This window comes from Trichechus manatus, unplaced genomic scaffold (assembly GCF_000243295.1).
Source record: "Trichechus manatus latirostris isolate Lorelei unplaced genomic scaffold, TriManLat1.0 scaffold00024, whole genome shotgun sequence".
NCBI classification, from domain to species: Eukaryota; Metazoa; Chordata; class Mammalia; order Sirenia; family Trichechidae; genus Trichechus; species Trichechus manatus.
This window is the reverse complement of record NW_004443960.1, coordinates 23,744,416-23,762,018: the sequence shown is the minus strand read 5'-3', so window position 1 is coordinate 23,762,018 and position 17,603 is coordinate 23,744,416.

Here is a 17,603-nt window from a genome sequence, read left to right as displayed (position 1 = left end):
AAAGTTATAAAAAAAAAAACTTAAAAAAGATAAGAGACTTTTGGAAGAAGGAGAATTAGTTAAATATCAGGTCCTACAAATGATGGGGAGGAGGTGATTTTTTGGACAGGAGTTTTGTTGATTTCTTACTTAGGCATTGCCTTTTTTTTTTTTCCTAAGCTTGATCCAGGCTTGTTCTAGGGGCAAGTTCTTGAAGAACCTCCAATGAAAAGTAAGAGCTATGAACACAGGGAAGACAAACTTCACTCAGCAATTCTCAGGAGGTCTGGAGACTAAGCAGGTATGTTTTTCCTTTCCACTGCCTACACCTATTTCTTGTTCAGGCATATCTGGGTTTGTTCAGTATTCCTCCAATTAGCCAGGCCTCCATTGTGCCTCATTTCTGTTCATCCTAGACAGCAGCAGATCAGTGTTTCTCAGGCATACATCTACTGATGCCCTCCCTGACTCAGACACCTGCCTAACTAACAAACTCCACCCCACTTATCTTGGTACTCCAGGTCCCCTTCCACTTTTCATGTTTCTCACCATCCTGCCAAACCAAACAATGCATGTTATCCAAATATTTAAAAAAAAAAAAAATCCTGATACCATCGAGTCAATTCTGACAAAGGACATTATATTTGGTAAAGTAGAGGGTCATCAAAAATGAGAGAAACCCTCAATGAGGTAGATGGATTGTCACATAGCCACAACAATGGATTCAAAAATACCAACAATCATGAAGACGGTGCAGGACCTGGCAACATTTTGTTCTGTTATGCATGAGGTCACCATGAATCAGAGCCAACTCACAGGCAACTAACAACAACAAATAAGAAAGATTATATCTTCAAATATACTCACACATAAATATTAAAAAATTGAAAATAAATGACTTACATGTTCAACTCAAGAAGCTAGAAAGAGAGCATAAGAATCAAGTCAAGAAGGAAATGAAATGAAGATAACAGCCTAACGTTTGTTTATATTTATTTGCAGTTTGTATATCTTCTGTGATTTGCATGCTTAATTGTATTTTTATCAGTTTCCTATTGCTCATTTGCCATATCTTATTAATTTATAAAAGCCTCTTTTGTAGTAAGGATATCATTTTTTTTCTATACCATGTAGCTTCCAAATACCAAATTATCAATTTGCCTTTACCAATAAACTATGTTTTTAGCTTTATGTTTTTTATTTTTATGTAGTCAATTTCACAATTATTACCTTTGGTAGAAAAAGGAGTACCCCAAACAAAATATGTAAATATTCAGCTACGTTTTCTTCTAGCACATTTTTTATTTTCTACATTTAAACGTTCAAATCATGTGAATTTATTCTGATATATGGTTTTACACAGGATCTAACTTTATTCTTTTTTTCGTTTTCCTGTCTTAGTTGTCTAAAGGCTGCTGTAACAGAAATACCACAAGTGGATGGCTTTAACAAAAAGAAATTTGTTCTCTCACCGTTTAGGATGCTAGAAGTCTGAATTCAGTGTGCCAGTTCCAGGGGAAGGCTTTCACTCTCTGTCTGCTCTGGGGGAAGCTCCTCATCATCAATCCACTTCTCTGCCTGGCCACCAGCACTGGGAGCCCAGGGACCAGCAGCATCCCCTCTTTCACCAAGCCAACTGAGCCAGGGGCCTGAGGACCTGGGGTGCCCACTCCTACAGCCAGGTGCCCACACTGGGGGCCCAAAGACTGGCAACACCTGCAGCTCTGCCCAGCCACTGGCACTAAGAGCCCGCAAACCAGAGGCACCTGCTCCAACACCCAGCCACCTATGCCAGGGGCTTGCAGACCACTCGCGCCTCCTGCTCCCTCCAACTGCCTGCTCTGGGGGCCTGAGGACCAGTGGCATACCCTCCCCAACATAGCACTCTAGCAGGCAGAGGCATGCATTTTAGTGGGCAACTGTGGACTGGTGGCATTCCCCCGCCTAGCCCTCTGCACCACCCTCAACCCCCATAAACAGACACTTATGTCCACTCCAACCACCCCCATGCAGCCCTACCTGCGTGAGACCTTCAGTGAGAGTTTCCATACCACCCACTCGGTGACCAATGACTCAAGCACCCTCACCCTGACCACCCAGCAACCAGCAGTGTGCACACACAACACCCAATCCAGCGACCAGTGAGAATCCTGACTGCACCCATACCCAGTGACCAGGCAGACAGACACATCACCTCACGAGCAATGCCAGCTACATCCTCACCTGCTCCACAACACCAGCAAACAGAGACCCACACTCACATATCCAGCCACTGCTCCACCCATCTGGAGACAGATGGAGAGAGCTCCAGTATGGCTAGGCTAGTGACTAAAGTAGCATGTACACACCACCTACCTGGATATACCAAACAAAACAAAAAAACAGGATGCAGCAAATAAACATACAATAAATAAATAAATATAATAACATCTTAATTCCTCAAAGACAATAGACAGTATCAAATCACATAATGAAGCAGGACAAGATGGCTCTAGCAAGTGACCAAAATAAAGAACCAGAAAACCTTCTGGAGGAAGAAATGGTAATGGAACTACCTGATAAGAAATGCAAAAGACTAATGTATAGGGTTCTCCAACAGATCAAGGAAAATACATACAAAACCAAGGAAAACACAGACAAAATCAAGAAAAACATGGCAAAAGCAATTGAGGAATTCAGGAAAACAATACAAGAACAAAATGACAAAATAAATAGACTATTAGAAACTATACAAAAACAGCAATTAGAAATCCAAAAGATTAACAATAAAATATCAGAAATAGACAAGTCAATAGAAGGACATAGGAGCAAAATTGAATCAATGGAATACAGAATCTGTGAGATAGAGGACAAATCCCTTGACACCAATTTGTCTGAGGAAAAATCAGAAAAAAAGAATGAAGAAAAATGAATAAAGCCTAAGAATTACGTGGGATACTATCAAGAGGAAAAAATTCTATGTGATGGGAAATCCAAAACAGAAGGAGGCAAGCACACACACACATAGAACTGTCAAAGATTTGCTGGCAGAAAATTTTCCTAATACCATAAAAGACAAGAAGATTTCCATGCAAGAAGCTCAATGAGCCACATACAGGATAGATTCTAAACGAAAATCACCACGACATATCATAATCAAACTTTCCAAAACCAAAGACAAAGAAAGAATCCTGAGAGCAGCTGAGGAAACATGAAAAGTCACCTACAAAGGGGGACCAATAAGACTAAGCTCTGATTACTCGACAGAAACCATGCAGGCAAGAAGGCAATGGGATGACATATATAAAACCTTGAAAGAAAAATATTGCCAACCAAGAATTGTATATCCAGCAAAACTGTCTCTCAAATATGATGGTGAAATTAGGACATTTCCAGATAAACAGAAATTAAGGGAATTTGTAAAAACCAGACCAAAGTTACAAGGACAGCATCAGCCAGATATTGACCCAGATGAAGAATTCTCAAAAATGAAACAAAGCTAAAAGACTGAAAAGAGAGAACCAGGGGAAATCAATCTGTAAATGATGACAATGTCAAAACAAAAAGGAGGAATAAATGCTGTAGTTATACAACTTTCAAATGGAGAGGAAGTCAAGGTGATATCAAGAAATAAATGGTTGCTTTAAACTTAGGAAGATAATGGAAAATGTCAAGGTAACCACAAAGAAAGTTAACAAACTTACTCATCAAAATAAAAAAGAAGAAAACATAAACACTTAGTAAACACAAAATCAACAACAATGAAAGAAATGAAAAGAAAATCCACAAACAAAAGAAACTCAGCACAGAAAATTAAGCAGAACAAAGAAACTGTCAATACCACAAAGGAAAGCACAACAAAATGATGGCAGTAAACTCATACCTATCAATAATTACGCTGACTTCAAATGCACAAATAAAGAGACAGAGAGTGGCAGAATGGATAAAAAAAAAAAAAAGATCCATCAATAAGCTGTCTATAAGAAACAGACCTTAGACACAAAAACATAAATAAACTAAAACTCAAACGATGGAAAAAATATATCAAGCAAAGAATAACCGAAAAAAAAAAAAAGAGAGAGAGAGCAGGAGTGGATATATTAATCTCTGATAAAACAGAATTTAAAGCAAAATCTATCATAAAAGATGAGGAAGGAAGTTATATAATGATTAAAGGGTCAATCCATCAAGAGGACATAACCATAAAATATATATATGCACCCAATGATAGTCTCCAGAATACATAAAACAAACTCTACCAGCATTGAAAAGAGAAATAGACAGTTCCCCAATAATAGTAAGAGACTTCAACACACCACTCTCGGTAGAGGACAGAACAACCAGAAAGAAACTCAACAAAGATACAGAAGTTCTGAATGCCACAATCAACCAACACAATCTTATAGACATATACAGAACACCCCACTCAACAGCAACCAAGTATACATTCCTTTCCAACTCACATGGATCATTCTCCAGAATAAATCACGTTTTAGGCCACAAAGGAAGCCTCAATAAAATCCAAAATATCAAAATAATACAAAGCATTTTCTCTGATCAAAACACTATAAAAGTAGAAATCAATAACAGGAAAAGCAGGGGAAAAAATCAAGTACATGGAAACTGAATAACACTTTGCTTAGAAAGCACTGGGTAATAGAAGAAATCAAAGATGAAATTAAAAAAATTCCCAGAATCAAATGAGAATGAGAACACAACATTCCAAAACCTTTGGGACACAGGAAAAGCAGTGCTCAGAGGTCAATTTATAGCAATAAATGAACATGCCAAAACAGAATAAAGGGCTAAAATAAAAAATTAGCACTACAACTTGAATAAATAGAAAGAGAGCAGCAAAAGAAACCCACAGTCACCAGAAGAAAGGAAATAATAAAGATTAAAGAAAAAATCAAATGAGACAGAGAACAGAAAAACAGTAGAAAGAATCAACGAGGCCAGAAGTTGGTTCTTTGAAAGGATCAATAAAACTGAAAAACCACTGACCAAATTGACAAAAGAAAAGCAAAAGAAAATAACCCAGTTAAGAAGTGAAATAGGTGACATTACAACAGAACAAAGTGAAATAAGAAGTATCATAACAGAATACTATGCAAAATTGTACTCCAACAAATTTGAGAACTTAGAAGAAATAGACAAATTTCTAGAAAAACACTACCTACCTAAATTAACACAAAAACTGAGGTAGAAAAACTGAACAGACCCATAACAAAAGAAGAAATTGAAGAGGTAATTAAAAAAACTCCAAATGACAAAAAAAGCCCTGGCCCGGATAGCTTCACTGGAGAAATCTACCAAACATTCAGAGAAAACATCACACCAGTACTACTCAAACTATTTCAGAGCATAGAAAAGGGAAATACTCCCGAATTCATTCTATGAAGCCAGCATAACCCTGATATCAAAGCCAGGCAAAGACACCACAAAAAAAGAAAAGTAGAGATCAATATCCCTCATGAATACAGACACAAAAATTCTCAACAAAATTCCAAGCAATAGAATTCAACACCATATCAAAAAAATAATGCATCGTGACCAAGTGGGATTCATACCAGGTATGCAAGGATGATTCTACATAAGAAAATCAATCAATGTAATCCACCACATAAATAAAAGAAAAGAATAACATAATCATCTCAATCAACAATGAAAAGGCATTTGATAAAGTCCAACACCCGTTCCTGATAAAAACTCTCACCAAAATAGGAATAGAAGGGAAATTCCTCAACATAATAAATAGCATTTATACAAAACCAACAGCCAATATCATTCTCAATGGACAGAGACTGAAAGCATTCCCCTTGAGATCAGAAACCAGATAAGGATGCCCTTTACCACCCCTCTTATTCAACACTGTACTCAAAGTCCTAGCTAGAGCAATAAGGAAAGAAAAGGAAATAAATGACATTCATATTGGTAAGGAAGAAGTAAAACTATCTCTGTTTGCAGATGATATGATCCTATACATAGAAAATCTAAAAGATTCCAAAAGAAACCTACTGGAACTAATAGAAGGATTCAGCAAAGTAGCAGGATACAAGACCAACTTACAAAAATCAGTTGGATTCTTATACACCAACAAAGAGAACTTCGAAAAGGAAATCAGAAAAATAATACCATTCATAACAGCCCCCCATAAGATAAAATACTTAGGAATAAATCTGACCAGGGACGTAAAAGACCTATACAAAGTACAAAACAGTACCGCAAGAAACAAAAAGAGACCTACATAAATGGAAAAACATTCCATGCTCATGGATAGGAAGACTTAACATTGTGAAAATGTCAATACTACCCAATGCGATCTATGAATATAATTCAATCCAGATTCCAACAGCATTCTTTAAAGAGATGGAAAAACTAATCACCAACTTTATATGGAAAAGAAACAGGCTCTGGATAAGTAAAGCATTATGAAGAAGAACAAAGTAGGAGGCCTCACACTACCTGATCTCAGAACCTACTGTACAGTCACAGTAGTCAAAACAGCCTGGTACTGGTACAATGACAGATACATAGAACAATGGAATACAATTGAGAACCCAGACTTAAATCCATCCACCTATGAACAGCTGATCTTCAACAAAGGACCAAAATCCATTAAATGGGGAAGAGACAGTCTCTTCAACAAATGGCGCTGGCAAAACTGGATGTCTATCTGTAGAAAAATGAAACAGGACACATACCTCAGACCATACACAAAAACTAACTAAAAATTAATCAAAAACCTAAATATAAAACCTAAAACTATAAAGATCATGAAAGAAAAAATAGAGACATCAGGGGCCTTTATACATTGCATAAATAGAATACTAAACATAGCTAAAAATGCACAAACAGCAAAAGAAGAACTAAATAAATGGGACCTCTTACATGTATGCTCATGAAGAGACTTCTCCAAAAGAGTAAAAATAGATTCTACGGACTGGGAAAACATTTTTGGCTACAACATATCCAACAAGGGTCTAATCTCTAAAATTCATAGAAAGCATCAAAACCTCAGCAACAAAAAGGCAAACAATCTAATTAAAAAATGGGCAAAGGATATGAGCAGACACTTCACCATAGAAGACATTCAGGCAGCTAACAGACACATAAAGAAATGCTTGTGAACATTAGCCATTAGAGAGAGGAATGCCAAGAATAAAGGTCAACTACAGTGATTACTGGAAACACTGGTGGTGTAGTGGTTAAGAGCTATGGCTGCTAACCAAAAAAAGGTCAGCAGTTTGAATCCACCAGCGCTCCTTGAAAACTCTATAAGGCAGTTCTACTTTGTCCTATAGGGTTGCTATGAGTCGGAATCGACTCGATGGCAACCGTTTTTTTTTTGTTGTTGTTGTTGTTTTTTACAGTAATTACTGTAACATAGACAATCCTGCAATAATAGTTTAACAAACAATTTACGAATGGATACACAGGTAGATAGGTATGCTAGAGAGGTGTAGGGTGGTGTAAGGGAGCACACCCACCTGTAGATATAGGTTTCTTTGTGGATATTTCTACAAACATAATTATAAGTGCTGCATGTATATTAATATAGACAATAGAGCACACAAGGGGCACAGTCATGGAAACTTCTCAGACATAAACAAAAACTTCGTGGGATGAAGGTCGTAGGTTCGAAGACAAAGGACCGTAAACTCCAGGAACATGGATATCAATTGGCACAACATAATTTATAAAGGCAATATTCTGCATCCTACTTTGGTGAGTGGCATCTGGGGTCTTAAAAGCTTGCGAGTGGCCATCTAAAATACAATTATTGGTCTCTTCCCATTCGGAGCAAAGGATAGTGAAGAAAACCAAAGACTCTAGGGAGCAGTTAGTCCAAAGGGCTAATGGACCACATGAACTACGGCCTACATGATCCCAAGACCAGAAGAACTAGATGGTTCTTGGCTACTGTGACTGACCACTCTGACTAAGACCACATTAGAGCCTACTGGACAAGGAGGGAGAAAAATTATAGAACAAAAAATCAAATCCACAAAAAAGACCAGACTTACTGGTCTTTCAGAGACGGGAGGAATCCCTGAGATTATGGCTTAAGACACCCTTCTGACCTGGAACTGAAGCCATTCCTGGAGACCACCTTTCAGCCAAACAATAGACAGGCCCATAAAATAAACAATAACACCCAAGAGGAACATGTTCCTTAGAACAATCAATTATACGAGTTCAAAAGGACAATATTTGCCCAAAAGCAAAGATGAGAAGGCAGGAAGGGGTAGAAAATCCGAACAAAAGGAAACGGATAAACCAGGATGGAAATGGGGGGAGTGCTGACGCATTGAGGGGCATGCAACCAATGTCATGGAACACTTTATGTACAATCTGTCAAGTGGGAAACTAATTTGCTCTGTAAACTTTCACCTAAAGCACAATAAAAAATAATAATTAAAAAGACCAACAATTTGTTCATTGCAAATATTTTTTTCAACAACATAAATGGCAAATATACACATGGACCTTGCTGAATGGAATACACAGGAATCAAAACAACTACACCTGTGGAAAGAGACAATGGAAAAGTTCAATATCATCAGTCAGAACAAGGCCAGGGGCCGACTGTGGAACAGATCATCAATTGCTCATAACCAAGATCAAGTTGAAGCTGAAGAAAATTAGAACAAGTCCACGAAAGACAAAGTACAGCCTTGATTATATCCCGCCTGAATTTAGAGACCATTTCAAGAATAGACTTGATGCACTGATCACTAATGACTAGAGACCAGATCAGTTGTGGGATGACATCAAGGACATCATACATGAAGACAGCAAGAGGTCATTAAAAAGATAGGAAAGAAAGAAAAGACCAAAATGGATGTCAGAAGGGACTCTGAAACTTGCTATTAAATGTCGAGTAGCTAAAGCAAGTGGAAGAAGTGATGAAGTAAAAGAACTGAACAGAAGATTTCAAAGGATGGCTCGAGAAGACAAAGTAAAATATTACAGTGAAATGTGCAAAGACCTGGAGTTAGAAAACCAAAAGAGAAGAACATGCTCAGCATTTCTCAAGCTGAAGGAACTGAAGAAAAATTCAAGCCTCAAGTGGCAATATTGAAGGATTCTATGTGAAAAATATTGAAGGACACAGGAAACATCAAAAGAAGATGGAAAGAATACAGAGTCACTGTACAAAAAGAATTGGCCCATGTTCAACCATTTCAGGAGGTAGCGTATGTTCAATAACTGACGATACTGAAGGAAGAAGTCTAAGCTACACTGAAGGCATTGGATAAAAACAAGCCTCCAGGACTTGATGGACTACCAATTGAGATGTTTCAACAAACTGATACAGCACTGGATGTTCTCATTCATCTATGCCAAGAAATTTGAAAGACAGCTACCTGGCCAACTGACTGGAAGAGATCCATATTTGTGCCCATTCCAAAGAAAGGTGATCCAACAGAATGCAGAAATTATTGAACAGTATCATTAATATCACACACAAGTAAAATTTTGCTGAAGATCATTCAAAAGCAGTTGCAGCAGTACATGGACAGGGAACTGCCAGAAATTCAAACCAAATTCAGAAGAGGACGTGGAACGAGGGATATCATGGATTTCAGCTGAAAGCAGAGAATAGCAGAAAGATGTTTACCTGTATTTTATTGACTATGCAAAGGCATTCGACTGTGTGGATCATAACAAATTATAGATAACATTTCGAAAAATGGAAATCCCAGAACACTTAATTGTGCTCATGAGGAAACTGTATATAGACCAAGGGCAGTCATTCAAACAGAACAAAGGAATATTGTGTGATTTAAAATCAGGAATGACGTATGTCAGGGTTGTATCCTTTCACCATACTTATTCAACCTGTATGCTGAGCAAATAATCTGAGAAGCTGGGCTATATGAAGAAGAACATGGCATCAGGATGTAAGAAGACTCATTAACAACCTGCAATATGCAGATGACACATCCTTGCTTGCTGAAAGCAAAGAAAAGCTGAAGCACTTACTGATGAAGATCAAAGACTACAATATTCGGTATGTATTACACCTCAACGTAAAGAAAACAAAAATCTTCACAACTGGACCTTTAAGTAACATCATGATAAACTGAGAAAAGATTGAAGTTCTCAAGGATTATATTTTACTTGGATTCACAATCAATGCCCATGGAAGCAGCAGTCGCGAAATCAAACAATGTATTGTATTGGGAAAATCTGCTGCAAAAGAACTCCTGAAAGGATTAAGGTGTGCCTGACCCAAGCCATGGTATTTTCAATCACCTCATATGCATAGGAAAGCTCGACAATGAATAAGGAAGATCAAAGAAGAACTGATGCATTGGAATTATGATGTTGGCAAAGAATATTGAATACCATGGACTTCCAGAAGAACGAACAAATCTGTCTTGGAAGAAGTACAGCCAGAATGCTCCTTAGTAGCAAGGATGGTGAGACTTTGTTTCACATCCTTTGGACATGTTATCAGGAGGAACCAGTTCCTGGAGAAAGACATCATACTTGGTAAAGTGAGGGTCAATGACAAAAGGAAGACCCTCAACAAGATGGATTAACACAGTGGTTACAACAAGGGGCTCAAACATAGCAGAAACTGTGAGGATGGCTCAGAATCAGGTTGTGTTTTGTTCTGTTGTAATGGGGTCACTATGAGTCAGAACCAACTCAATAGCACTAACAACAACATCTATTATAACACCTAGGTATAAAAGAATGTCATAAACCACATAAAAAAGCACACATCATAAAGAAAAACACTTATAAGTTTGTCTACATTTTAAAGTTTTTAAGTCAAAAGATGCCATAAAGAGAATGAAAATAAAAATTAGTGTAGTCTGGGAGAATGACTTAACATTCAGAATAAATGTAAGAAACTCCCGCAAATAATTTGAAAACACTAGAAAAAATGGCAAAGGATATAAACAGGCAATTTGCAAAGGAGGAAATCTAAACGGTCAATAAGAGATGATAGTCAATCTCATAAATCAGAATAGTGAAAATTAAAACACAGGTGATACTCCACATCACCCCCATCATTGTTGTTAAGTGCCGTCAAGTCGGTTGCAACTCAAAGCGACCCTGTGTACAGCAAAATGAAACACTGCCCAGTCCTGCACCTTTGCAATGTTTGAGCCCATTGTCGCAACCACTGTATCAATCCATCTCTTTGATGGTCTTCCTCTCTTTCGCTGACTCTCTACCTTACCAAGCATGCTGTCCTTCTCCAGGGACTGGTCCCTCTTGATATCATATCCAAAGTATGTGAGGTAAAGTCTTGCTATCCTTGCTTCTAAGGAGCATTCTGGCTTTACTTCTTTCAAGACAGATTTGTTCATTCTTCAGGCAGTCCAACTCTTCACCAACACCATAATTCAAATGCATCTTTTCTTCTTCTGTCTTCCTTATTCATTTTCCAGCTTTTACATGCATATGAGACAATGGAAAATACCATGGCTTGGGTGAGGTGCACCTTAGTACTCAAGGTGACATCTTTGCTTTTCAACACTTTCAAGAGATTTTTTGCAGCAGATTTTCCCAATGCAATATGTCAGTTTGATCTCTTTGACTGCTTTTTCCATGGGCATTGATTGTGGATTCAAGTAAAATGAAAGCCTTTTATTTCATTTCACCCCCATTAGATTATTAAAAATTAATGTCTGATAGCTCCTAATTTTAGTAAGGATGTAGAGGAACAGGAACTCTTACATTGCTGATGATAGTGTAATTCGAACAACCACATGGGAGAAACAAATGTCAATATCTGGTAAAAGTAAAGCTGTATCACCACGTAACTCAGTATCACTTCTTATTGTCTACACTAGGAAGCGTTCACTTATGTACATAAAGAAATATGTATAATGTTGCTTAAGTTCTTTGAAATTTCAGGCCAGGAATGGCATACATCATTTCTACCTTCACTCCATTGAATGGAACTAGTTCACATGCCATACCTGCCTGCAAGTTGCTGAGAAACGTAGCCCAGCTGTGTGCCCAGGATGAGGAGAAAAACATGGATTTGGATGAACAGTTAATAGTCTGTTTCATAACTAAGAATTTGAAATAATTAAATGCTATATATGAAACTGTATTATTTCCCTCAATATAAAATAAATTACCTAGTTTTTACTTTCAACAACTCTCACCCTTTATCTCTCCTAATTCCTGCTATAGAATTTGGAATTTTAGACTTACTATTATTTCTGAATTATTATTTTAACATTTCATATCTTCCTTATCAGCAACAGCTTCTTCTACGTTTGCATGTGTTTTCAACCCCTTCCATTGTTCATTCCAGTCCTTTTACCTTCCCCACACTTGACGTATTTTGATTTGTCTCTTGGTCTTCCAAAATATATTTTTTTGAGTAATCCCCCCTCTCCCAGGAGAATATACCATTTTTTTAAAGAGAGAAATGTCAGTTTTACTGTATATTTTACATGGAGACTGTGGAGAAGGTTTATATCACATAATACCTAGCATTAGCATTTCATCCACGAAATCTCCTATTAAACACCACTTTTCTAAGTAGCCGCATACCCAGCTCCCACCCAGGAGTTCCTTTTCTCCCTTATACAGCCTCCAGCTACCCTGAATCCAACTTCACCTTCTCAGCTTTCCCCCACAGCCCTTACCATCTCTTTCCTTTTCTGAAGCAGAGAAATTCAGCTCGATCTGGACTTCAGCTTGATGCAGGACCCCTCACATGCTCAGATACTTACAACCTTCAGGTTGTTAGCATCTGTTCTCCTTAGAAGGCAAGAGGTAGTTATGAATAACAATGTTTTATGCAGTAGGAAAAGCCTTGGGTCACCTTGATTAGTTTCTCGAACATGGTGTCCCTCTCTATGCAAGGCATAGCTGCTCCATCCTTTCTGCAATACATGGGGGCCAGGACTCCACAGGCCCCCCAGTTACTTGGTGTGTGCTACACAAAAGACAAGAGTAGGTTGTTTTTCTTGACACGAAGGACTCTAAAACCATAATTAGGTCAAAACAAGTAAACCGACAAACAAAAAACATTTTCTATGAGAAAATAAAAAAGTGCAGTAATGCAATTCTGCCTAGCAGTAGATAACACAATTATAGGATATCTTCCTTTTGTATTGTTTTCTGTTTTTGTAATTACAAAATAAATATGAATGCATACTCATATATTTAACAGAAAAAATAAATCTAAAATACAGATGTAATTGCAAGCTCCACTCTTAACAAATATTGAATTTACAAATTCTCTCCGATATAATGAAAGCTACTTTTCAAAGTGAAAGCACATTGAGTCTACAGACAATGTGATCAATCTAGCCCCGCGTTCATGTTGCTTGCTGCTAGGTCTACGTTGTTTGTCATGCTTATGCTCAGTTTTTAGCTATTTTACCAATAAGGTTGACACCATCAGATTTGATAAATGAAAAAGCAGCAAGGGTATTGAAAAAGTTACTAAGAAAGGGCACATGATTAAAAAGAAAATGAGAAATTTACAGAAATGAAAGAGGCGAGAGAATAAGGAACTTGCACATGTGACTTGCATGAATTATTGGGGAGTGTGAATGATTTTGAAGAATGAAATGTGTAAGATCAGAAGTGTGCTTATGAAATCAACCATGTTTATCAAGAAGTGAGAAAACAATTATTTCACTAAGTGAGGGGGAAAAATACCTGAGTCTCTAGCAATAGGATCAACATGTCCATCTGCCTAGTGTTAATTGTTGAGGAGATTTGATATGGAGAATTTCAGGAGTATGTAGATCATAAAAGGGCTGCTGATGAGTCTTCTGTCTCAAAGACTACTCCCACCAGGGTTTAAGCCCTATTTGAATGTGAATGGCAAACTAGCACATGTGGACTTCAAACTGCTGAAGAATAATGTACTACACTAGCAAAAATTATGCAGCAGAAGACAAATACCTGCCTTAACAGATTTTCAAGGAAGATAAAATTTATCTATTTGGGGAAAATATATCTCCAAGAAAATATATGCGTAAGAAGGAGAAGAATGTGCCTGCTTTTCAAGCTTCAAAGAAATTGATTCACATTCCTGTTAGGCAGAAATGCAACAGGGACTGCAAGTTTAAATCTGTCTTAGTTACTTTGGACTTAAAAACGTATAGATTTACAAATTCCTTTTTTGAACTTAATCTATTCCAAAGTATAGACTTGTCCTAAGTAACCATTGTTAACAGTTTGATCAGCACTACTCTTTTTTGCTGTTATAAATAAAAATTGAATCACACGATAAATAATATTATTTACCAAATTGATTTTGTCACAAAGGTTTAGGAGATCTTTCCATATTAGTAAACATATCTCCTCCATTCCCTTTAATGACCACAGAGTATTACATTAAATGGATCTACTATAAGACACTAGACAATTTTTCTACTGCTGGACATTTAGGTTATTTACAGTTTATGTGTGTGTATATATATATGTATATGTATATATGTATATAATAAATGTACCATATATATATATATATAAATACATATAATTGCTAACAGTAGTAAGACAAAGGTCCCTAGCCTGTGGAAAATTCCACTGCCTCAAGCAGCTTGCTTGGCACACCCCACAGCTTTACATTAAAATCGTGGTTCCCCTCTCCTTAACTGCTGCCTAAAACTAGAGGAAATGGGCGGAAACCAGTTTAGGTGCCACATTCACATTCAGGATAGCCTTTTAGCTCATTAAGTGCCTCATACATAGTAACTTGCCTGCCTCTGGGTGGAGTTTAACTGCCATTTTCTGAACACTCGATGCGTGAAGTTATATGAAAACCCCATTATGCCCAGGTAGTATGATTAAGAATATTGCTGATGTAACTTGTATGAACTTCCTACTTGTAAACCCCTTAAAAGTAATCTTCCCCCTCAACCTCGCTGAGCAGTCTTGGCAGTGGCAGCCCCGACTGTTCCCTTCCTTGCACAATGAAATAAAGGCGCCTTTCTGCTCTCCCACCTCAGTCTCTGGTTTACTGCCTGAGATGAGTCACGCTGAGCAGAACTTGAGGTTTCCACCCAGCAACAGTAGAATTGTTGCGTCAACTGATATAGGCATTTTATAATTCAAAAAACTCCTCCAAATCTGTGCCAATTAATATTCCCCTACAGTTATTTTTAATTTTCTCATTTTGAAAAAAATTAAACTTACATAATATTTACAAGGTTAATGCACAGAAATCCCAAATAAATGTTAACAAGATTCACCAGTTTTTAACATTTTGCTAAGTCACATCTGTTCTCTCATTCTCTCCTCTCTCTTTTCTCACTCGTTCTCTGATTTTGGAGTAGGTTGCATCTATTATGCCAGTTTGTCCTCTAATATTTCACTGTGTATTTTCTAAGAACAAGGATCTTCTGTTATGTAACCATAGTTAAATTATCAAATTCAGGAAATGTAACATTGACACAACATCGTATATCTACTGTACAGCTCATATTCCAATTTTGCCAATTGTCCCAATAATGTCTTCTTTAGAGTTTTTTTTCCTCTAGTACAGGATTCAGTCCAGAATTGTGTATTACATTTAATTGTTATGCCTCTTTACTCTCCTTTAATCTGAAACAGTCTTTGGCCTTTTGTTTTTCATGACATTGACATTTTGAAAACATGGTGGGTTATTTTATACATTGTCCCTCAATTTGGGTTTGTCTGATGTTTTCTCATAATTAAAATCATGTTATATATTCTTAGCTGCAATACTATGAAAGTGATGTTGTGTTCTCAAAAAACTACATCTGGAGCACACGATGTCCTTCTGCCCCTTCATTAGTGATTTTGATTTTGCTCACCTGATAAAGGTGTTGTCAAATTTCTCTACTGTGTAATTACTATTATTCACTTGTAACTGATAAATTATCTGAAGGGAGATGCTTTCATAGCATACAAATGCCCTATTCCTTTTCAAACTTTTATTGCTGGATATAGTATCCATTGACAATTATTGTATGAACAAGTCTTTACTATAATGACTTCAAAATTTCCAACTCTACCACTGTCTCCACATTTATCAGTTGGCATTTTACTTACTAAAGGAAGAACACATCTTTTTCATCTACCTATCTATCTATCTGGAGCCCTGGTGGTGCAGTAGTTAAGAGGTAGGCTGCTAACCAAGAGGTCTGCAGTTTGAATCCACCAGCCATTCCTTGGACACACTATGGGGCAGTTCTGCCCTGTCCTATAGGGTCGCTATGAGTCAGAATTGACTCGACAGCAACAGGTTTGGTTTTTGGTTTTTATTTACCTATCTACCTGTCTACCTGACTACCTATCTACCTACCTACTTATCTATCTAATAAGAGATATAAAATAAAATAGGCATCTAACATACCTGTAAAATGACTGAACTAACTCTAAGAGCTCAGTGCAATCTTTCAGAAACATGTGTTTTACATTTGCTGCCTAGCAGCTCCAGGTAACCTTTTGTTACCTAGGAGTGAACCCATTATCATTAAGGAAATGAGTTTCTTTGCGGTCAGGTCAAAGGATGTGAACACTTAATGGAAACTTTTTATCTCAGTCTCCTCTGGTTTCTGACGTTCTGGGCAAAGTGATAGATCATGGAAACTCTTTGTTACCAGTCTCCTCCAGAGATTGACACTCTGAGCAAGATAACTTTTAACAGACCACTCCTGAAAATTTCTGTCATGTCATTGCTTATAACCACCATGACCCCATGTCTTTCAATTATGTCTTTTAGCCAGTCAGTGTACTCATGTAACCAACAATGTTAAAGATTATGTTTTGCTTGTCCCACCTTTGAATGACCTTAATTACTGTAAACCAATGAGAAAATCTGGAATTTTATTCCCCACCTTTGGCCCTATAATTACTTATGACTTGCATTTTTCCCCTGAGATCCATGAGCTTCAGCCTGAGGTTTTGTAGTCTCCCATTGAGATGTTACTTTGGCTTCGATAAATCTCTTTTTATTTTACCTTAAGGAGCTAGAGAGTCTCTCTACAACATATCTATCTGTTTGTCTGCCTATCTATCCATCCATCCATCCATCCATCCACTTATCTATTTACTATCAGTGTAGATTCATGGATTACTATTATATCCAATGGGTTATGATACATTACTGTCCTTACTTATTTTCATATTTAATTTGTCCCACATCTAGCCACTGGGAGCCCCATAAGCAGGCTCCCATGTCTGTTTGACATGCATGTCCTCATAAGTTTTTTTTTTAGTATTTTCTTACTTTTTGGCACAACAAAATGTTTCAAGACAACAACAAATTTCCAGACATTTCCAAATGTCTCCTGGGGAGTAATGAACCCAGCTAGAAACTACTGTCCTATAGCCTAGAACACTTAAAGGGCAGCTTGCTGCTTATAAAATATATGGCTAGAGACTTCTTTCCTCAAGTTTCCTTATTGCCTTGTTTTGTTCGTTACTCTTAAGAAGTCTGATGCTGCTCTAATTTTGTTATTCTTATAAATTTTATTTTTATTTTTTGCCTGGAAGCCCAGAGGATTTTTTCTTTGTCTTTAAATTTTAATTATGAAATGTGTTAGAGCTGATTGTTTTGTGTCAATTTTTCCAGGAATATCGTGGGCCCTTTCAACATATGGACTTAAATTTTCTTTCATTTCCAAAATTTTTTCTTATAGTTTTAGATATTACTTCTATTTCGTTGTTTTGCA